The sequence below is a fragment of the Tamandua tetradactyla genome, chromosome X (assembly GCF_023851605.1).
Source record: "Tamandua tetradactyla isolate mTamTet1 chromosome X, mTamTet1.pri, whole genome shotgun sequence".
Classification (NCBI taxonomy): Eukaryota; Metazoa; Chordata; class Mammalia; order Pilosa; family Myrmecophagidae; genus Tamandua; species Tamandua tetradactyla.
Genome location: NC_135353.1, coordinates 22,274,562 through 22,283,044, shown reverse-complemented (window position 1 = coordinate 22,283,044; position 8,483 = coordinate 22,274,562). Strand labels below are relative to the sequence as shown.

The 8,483-nt window shown below is 37.8% G+C and overlaps 1 pseudogene; it reads right to left on the bottom strand.

Moving 5' to 3' along the window:
* Window positions 1-4,012: 4,012 nt before the first annotated feature.
* Window positions 4,013-7,396, bottom strand: LOC143671705 (lipoamide acyltransferase component of branched-chain alpha-keto acid dehydrogenase complex, mitochondrial-like; annotated as a pseudogene).
* Window positions 7,397-8,483: the final 1,087 nt, after the last annotated feature.

Here is an 8,483-nt window from a genome sequence, read left to right as displayed (position 1 = left end):
ATTCCTTACTTTCTTCTTAGCCTGTGTTGCCTTTAAGAAGATGTTTGTTATGTTTCATTTAACACTTGTAGTTTTGAGGAGGAGATTAGGCCTGAAAATTATTGGAATTGGAAATTTAGTTAAAAATTTAAAGCATAGTTTTAACATCTAGCAGGAAGGAAACTAATATTTATTGACATCTTTATTTTGTGCCAGGTGCTGTCCTAGGGTTCTCCATATGATTTCTCATCTCCACTTTTCTATTTTATGAGGTTATAATCTCCCTGTTTTACACATAAGAAAACTAAGACCAAGTGAGGTTAATTGATTAGCCTCAGGGCACCCAGATTATATGTGGCAAAGTCTGAATTCCAGCCCAGATGTGTTTGGATCCAAATTTTGTTCTCTTTGTACTACACCAAGCTACCTTTTGTGTTTTTGGAGCACCTACAGGGCATCAGCTCTGGGGATATAGTTTAGAAACAGTGCCTGTGTGTCAAAAATATTTGTTGAAAGAATGATGAATGAGTCAGATCGAGTTCCTGACTGTGATCTACTGGGAAATAAAATAACCTTGGGGGAATAAACACGCAAATACACCAACTACAATTTATATGGTAAATGACAATAGAGTTATAAGCAAGTGCCATGAGATCACAGAATGAAGAACTCTAGTAATTCAGCAGGTTACAAGTAGAGGGCAGTGTGGGCAGTGAGTTTGGGGAGAGAAGCAGGATCCAGCTCCTATAGGGCATTGTTACTGCTTTGTCTATTGATAAATGTCTCTCTTGAGTATTTCTTATATGCCAGACAATGGTAGAAATACTTTTCACATGTTGATTTAATTCTCGCAGCACACTGCAAGAGGAATGCTATGAAGATCCCTACTTTATAGGGATCTCTGAGACTCAGAGAGGGCAAGCAACTTGACCAAGGTCACACAGGCTAGTACATGACATACCTGAGTTTTGAACCTTGGCAGTTTGACTGTGGGGTCCATGTCCTTAACCACCACACTGTACTGCCTCTCTCTGTGTTAGTATAAAGCATTGCTATTCATCAATGCAGACATATCTATTAGCTGCATTCTATTTTCTGTATAGTTGTACCTTTATTTATTTAACTATTCCTTAGCTGATAAACAATTTTGATTGTTTCTAACTTTTGTTTTTACATTTATAGATAATGCTGCAGTAAGCAGGGTTGTACTCCCCAAAGGATCACCCTTTTAAAATATTTTTATTGAGAAATCTTCAGATACATACAGTCCATCCAAAGTAATCAATCAATGGCTCACAATATTATCAAATAGTTGTATTTTCCTTACCATGATCATTTTTAGAACCTTTGCATCACTCCAGAAAAATAAGTAAAAAAGAAAAATGAAAAAAACTCATACAACCCATACTTCTAACTCCTCCCTCCCATTGACCACTACTAGTATTTCAATCTATCTGATTTTTTTACCCTTTATCCTCCCCTTTATTATTTATTTTCTAACCTTATTTTTTACTCCTCTGTTCATACCCTAGCTAAAAGGAACATCAGACACAAGGGTGTCACAATCACTCAGTCACATTGTAAAAGTTATATCTTTATAAAATTGTCTTCAAGAAATAAAACTACTGGAATACAGCTCAACAGTTTCAGGTACTTCCCTCTAGCCATTCTAATACACCATAAACTAAAAAGGGATATCCATAGAATGCATAAAAATAACATCCAGGATAGTTTCTTCCATCCGTTTGAAATCTCTCAGCCACTGAAATTTTATTTTGTCTCATTTCTCTCTTCCCCCTTTTGGTCAAAGCTTTCTCTATCCCATGATGCTGGGTCCTGGCTCATCCTGGGATTTCTATATTGCCAGGGAGAATTACACCTTTGGGAGGATGTCCCACATAGTAGGGAGGGCAGTGAGTTCACCTGCTGTGTTGGCTTAGACAGAGAGGCCACATCTGAGCAACAAAATACATTCTTTGGGGGTGACTCTTAGGCCTAATTTTAAGTAGGCTTAGCCTATCATTTGCAGGAATAAGTTTCATAAGGGTGAACCCCAAGATTGAGGGCTCAGCCTATTGATTTGGTTGTCCCCGCTGCTTGTGAGAATACCCACAGGATCACTCTTACCCTCCTCTTTATCATCACTGTTCCTTTGGGGCCATTATTCTTTTTTTTAAATGATAGTGCAGAATTGTTTATTGACGTATAAAGTTACACATAGTCTAATGTTAAATTAAAAAATCAAATTCTAAAATAGATATAGTGTGATCCCATTTTTATAAAAAGCATAGCTATATATACACATATACATGGATCAACATGTTAATAATATTGAGACTATAGATGAAATTTTATTTTCTTTATAACTCTCTGTATTATTTGATTTTTAAAAAATCATAGCATTTTGTCATGGTCAGGTTCATGTGTCAACTTGGCCAGATGGTGGTACCAGTTTGTCTGGTTGGGCAAGTGCTGGCCTGTCTTTTGCAATGAGGATATTTCATAGAATTAAATCATGATCATGTCAGCTGCATCTACAGCTGATTCCATTTGTAATCAGCCAAGGGGAGTGTCTTCCGCAATGAGTGATGCTTAATCTAATCACTGGAAGCCTTTTAAGGAAGATTCAGAAGAGACAGGCTTTCTTCCTGCTTCTGCTGGTGAGCCTCTTCTGTGGAGTTTGTCCAGACCCTCCATTGGAGTCATTAGCTTCACAGCCTGCCCTGTGGATTTTGGACTCTACGTCCCACGGTTACATGAGACACTTTTATAACTTTTATATTTACAAATATTTCCTGTTGATTATATTTCTCTAGAGAAACCTAACTAATACATATTTATTTAATTTATTATTTTCTGATTTAAAAATATTTCCATTTTGAAACAAATCAAGTAGACACAAAAACTACCTTTTTTTCTGTCATAAAACTTCACCTGAACAACTAAATATGACATGCAATATTCAATTGGACAAGTATTAGAAAGTATATGGATTTCTAAATACAAATCAAAGAGTTGGATAATGGTTTTAGTTTGCAAGCTGTCGGAATGTAATACACCTGAATTGGGAAGGCTTTTATAAAGGGGAATTTAGTAAGTTACAAACTTAAAATTCTAAGGCTATGAAAATGTCCACTAAGACAGCCAGGTAAACATACCTTAATTCATGAAAGGCTGATTGTTCTGGAATAGCCTGTCAGCTGGAAAGTTTTATGGCTGGTATCTTCTGGTCCTGTGCTTCTGGCCTCCATTGCTTTCAGTCACTGTTCTCGTGGGGGTTCCTCACTTTGCTTCGCCAGGGTTGACTCTCATCTCTTGGCTTCCTTTGGCTCTCTCCAGGTTCTGGCTTGTTCAACATTTCATGGCAATGTCTGCTGGGCTCCAAGCATCTCTAAACTTCCATGTCTCTTTCCTCCAAGTTTCAGCATCTGTGTCAGATCTGCTCTGTAGTTTCTGTTGACTATGTCATTTATGTCAGCTCTGACTCTCTCCAAAATGTTTCCACTTTTAAAGGATTCCAGTAAACTGATCAACACCCATCTGGAATGGGTGGATATCTTAAGAGTATAATCGTACATAATTTATATAACAATTTGCATTATTGTGGGGAAAATAGAAAGTATTTTTGTGTATAAATCTCTTTTCTCAACCAAGAGTAGTTAAAAATTTCATTTAAGAATTAGTTAGAAAAAACAGGACAAATACTGTTTACGGCTATCTGTCTTTTTGTAACATTAACTTTGTTGTTATTGCCAGTTTCAATCCATTGACTCAAAGACTTCAGCATTATATTAAAAAGTCACACTATGACTCATAAAATGTCACAGCCCCAAGAAACTTTTACATCATTGCTCATTTTCAGGAAAAAGTCTAACAGCATAGTCATTAATATTTGCCTCAAACCTTAATCAAACAATACAGATAATTTGTAATACTAATTGTAATGGAGAACATGGGTTGACACAGATAGAGATACACAGATAGGCTTTATGTATTCTTTGGAAGCCCCAAAATTCAAGGGTCTTACCAATCTTCATTTCATATTTAGTAGTATAAAAGCTGGGTTTTCTAAGTAGGAGTTCCATAAATTAGAGAAGTATGACATTGTAATACCTTCAATAATTCTGTGATCAGCTGACCAGCTCACATTCATTATCTGTGCCTTATATACATCTCCCTTCTCCTTAAATCAGGAAAGGGACTTAATTGATCCAAAAGCCCCAATCGCTGCTTCAGGTGGCAATGTCACTGGTTTGGCATAGGTACAGTCAATTGATCCAATGTTGGAAAGAGTAAATGTTCCTCCCGTAAGTTCAGCAGTTCTGAGCTGAACTTCAAAGTCCAATTTCTGGAGATGGCTCAAGTCACTAGCAATCTCAAATACAGAGCAGATCTGAATGTTTTTTACATTAAGGACGACCAACCCTTGCTCAGTATCCAATGCTACCTGATATTATGAGAAGTCTTATATATTATGTCCTGGCAGTTTCAATCCACAGAAGTATTAAGAATGGGCAATTGTAGTAATCCCAAGGAAGCAGCTTTTAAGAAGAAGGAAATAAAGGAGAGTTTAATTCCATGAGCAAAAGCAATGTGCTTTAGTTCTTCTCATAACTTAATCAGTTCAGTGAGGTTGACCTCATCACAGTATCCAAAGTGAGAAACTTCAGGGCTGTGGTTATTGTCTTGATCATCGCTTTGTGAAAGCCTTTAATGGGTTCTGTTATGTCTCTCCCTGTGAATAGTGGAGGCTTTGATATTGGTATAGGAATTGTCCTGTCTTTTGGTGTTGCTGGAGGTGATATAATTTCAGCTTTAGGTGAAGGAGATACCATAGCTCCTGTCTGCTTTGCCAAATAGTTGAGAATATCTTCTTTAAGTATTCTGCCATATTTTCTTTCTTTTTTTTTTTAACATGGGCAGGCACCGGGAATCGAACCCAGGTTCTCTGGCATGGCAGGCAAGCATTCTTGCCTGCTGAGCCACCCTGGCCCACCCGGCCATATTTTCTTGAGCCAACAACTTCTCTCAGCTTAATATAGCTTTCTATTGCAACGCGGCATAGTGCAGGAGGTGCCGGTGTTTTTTGGCCCTTTAATCTCTTCTTTTTTTTTTTTTTTTGGCTTTTACAGAGGGATTTATTAGGTTATAAATTTACAGTTCTAAGGCCATGAAAATATCCAAATTAAGGCATCAAAAAGAAGGTACATTCACTCAAGAAAGACCAATTGTTCTCGTTTGTTAGCTGCCAGAATGCAATATACCAGAAATGGAATGGCTTTTAAAAAGGGGAATTTAATAAGTTGCATGTTAACAGTCTTTAGGCTGTGGAAATATCCCAATTAAAGCAAGTCTATAGAAATGTCCAATTTAAGGCATCCAGTCAAGGATACCTTGATTCAAGAAAGCTGATGAATTTCAGGGTTTCCCTCTCAAGTGGAAAAACACATGGAAAACATGGCTGGGGTTTCTCTCTTGGCTGGAAGAGCATGTGGTGAACACAGCGTTATCTGCTAGCTCCCTCTCCAGCATCATCTGTTAGCTTCCTCTCCAGCTGCCTGGGAGGCGTTTTCCTTCTTCATCTCCAAAAGCCACTGGCCAGTGGACTCTTTGCTCCCTGGTTCTGTGGCATTCTGGTATCTTTCTCTGTTCTCTTTAAATCTCCCATTTTCTCCAAAATTTGTTCTCTTTTATAGGATTCCAGTAAAGTAAACAAGATCTACCTAGAATGGATGATGACACATCTCTATGTAATCTAGTTTAACTACCATTCTTGATTGAATCACATCTCCATGGAAATAATAAAATTAAAGTTTCCAATACCATACTAAATAGGAATTAAAAGAAATAGCCTTTAGAAATGGGATTAGGATTAAAACATGACTTTTCTAGGGTACATACATCCTTTCAAACTGGCACATTCCACCCTGTGGGCCCTAAAAAAGACATGTTTTTCCCATATACATCAATTCAATCATAATATCAGAAATTCTTAAACATTTCAGTAAAATTCAAATGAAATGCAAAGTAGAAACAGTACAAACTCCTATCAAAGTTATCTACAGGCATAGTCTGTTCTAAGGAAAAATTATCCTCTGGCTCTGGACCTGTGAAACTCAGAACAAGCTATTTTCTGCCAACACACAAAGAAGGAACAGTCATAGGATACATATACCCATTTCCAAAAGGAGGAAAGAATGGGGATCAATGGATCCACATAGTTTGGAAAACTCACTGGGCAAAGTTAATCACAGGGGAAGGTTGAGAGTCATTTATCTTCAGGGGTTTAGAAAGCAGCAGTCCCATCCTTTCCAAGGGCCTACACAGAGGCCTGCCTCTCTCTGAATGTAACCTTGGGGGACACTGAGGAGACCAGCTTTTTTTTTTTTTTTTGCTCCACCCTTACCAGGGATCAGGCTGCACCGGGCTCTCTGCCATTGCCAGGGCACATGCACAACCCCTCCACGTGGTAGCAGCCAGGCTCTCCCAAATCCCCAAGGAATGTGCTTCACCCTCTCCAAAGTCTGAGGTGGCATGACTCTTCCAATAGAATGAGGTGCTGCTGGGACTTCCCTTGTTGGGTGTGGGGTATTACCACATGCTGTTTCTTCTGTAGTTTCTTGCTCATATCTAGGCTTGATTCTGTGCCTTCCGAGCCGGTGAGTCATCCCTTGCCCATACCTCAGTCTTGTCTCTACGGGAGGGACCTGTCCGTAATCACTGCCCTGTCAGGAGTACCTCTCTGACCGAATCATCCTCTGGGGATGCCTGGAGGGCCTCTCAGTTTCCTGCCATTTCCGGGGACGTGGGGTGTGGAGACATCCTCACTCTCACTCCTCCCTGCCAGTCTCCCAGAGGGATGCTGTTCCAATAGCCTGGCCACACCTCAGGACGCTGTGACTTGGTCTGACTCTTTCCAGACTTGACCTTTCACCTCTCCAGTCAGCTCGCACACCCAGTCACATGACCCTCCAGCGCCATCTTCTGCTCCCGGCCCTTTATCTCTTGGTGTATGCTCATCATGGGACATAGAAGTGTTTCAACAACATCTTCCTCTGAATCTGGTAATAAGGTAAAACTTTACTTTAGTTGAAAACCTTTTAAAACTTCCCTTTCTATGTCTACTAATGGCTCCCGCACATAGGCAGTCTCCTCTAGATTTTAATAGTTTTTTTAACTACTCCATTATAATGACTAGTGATGGTAACAGAAGTTTTATCACTTCGAATATGCAGATGCTATCTGCAGATGCTGTATCTCCTTTTAAATACCATTCTTTGACACTCACTTCTCTAATGACTTCTCCAATGACTGAGAGTTTGAATGGAACAATTTGGTCGTGTAGAGCAGCAGTTATTTACAGGAATTGATGTGGATGACTATGCTTGAATGAAGGATAACGGAAGAAATACACAAATTTGAAAATAACAAACACAAATCAGCTACTGAGCATGCTGGCTTCAAGTTCTCAGCATTCTCACTAAAAGCCAATATTCCTTCTTCTTCTTCTTCTTTTTTTTTTTTTTACTTTTCCCACAATCTTTGATTTTTATGAAAAATTTCAAGCATATAGAAAAATTGAAAGAATTTTACAGTGAACACCAAGTTACCTCCCACTAGTTTCCACCATTATCATTTTACTATACTTGTATTATCACATATTTATCCATCTGTCAATCCATTTTTTTCTTTAAAAATGCATTTAAGAGTGTAATTTGAAACACCAGTATACATTCTTCCAAGTATTTCAGCATGAATATCAATACCTAGTGTTCAATAATTGCTTACAGTTTTTTTTTTTACCTTTGAGGTAAAATTTACATACAATTAAATGTATATATCTTTTTTAAAAATTTCTAAAGTTTTAATTTTATTTAAATGTGACATACAAACATGAACATTCTTATCATATGATCATTCCATTCTTGGTATACAATCAATAACTCACAATAACATCACATAGTTGTATATTCATCATCATGATAATTTCTTAGAATATTTGCATCAATGCGGAAAAAGAAATAAAAAGAAAACAGAAAAAAATTCATACATACTAGACCCCTTACCCCTCCCTTTCATTGATAACTAGCATTTCAATCTACTAAATTTCTTTTAACATTTATTCTCCCTATTATTTATTTATTTTAATCCATATGTTTTACTCATATGTCCATAAGGTAGATAAAAGGAGTATCAGACACAAGGTTTTCACAATCACACAGTTACATTGCAAAAGCTATATCATTATACAATCATCTTCAAGAAACATGGCTCCTGGAACACAGCTCTACATTTTCAGGCACTTCTCTCCAGCTTCTCTGTTATACCTTAACTGAAAAGGTAATATCTATTTAATGCATAAGAATAATCTCCAGAATAACCTCTCGACTCTGTTTGGAATCTCTCAGCCATTGACACTTTATTTTGTCTCATTTTGCTCTTATCCTTTTCGGTCAAGAAGGTTTTCTCAATCCCTTGGTGCTGAGTCCCAGCTCATTCTAGGA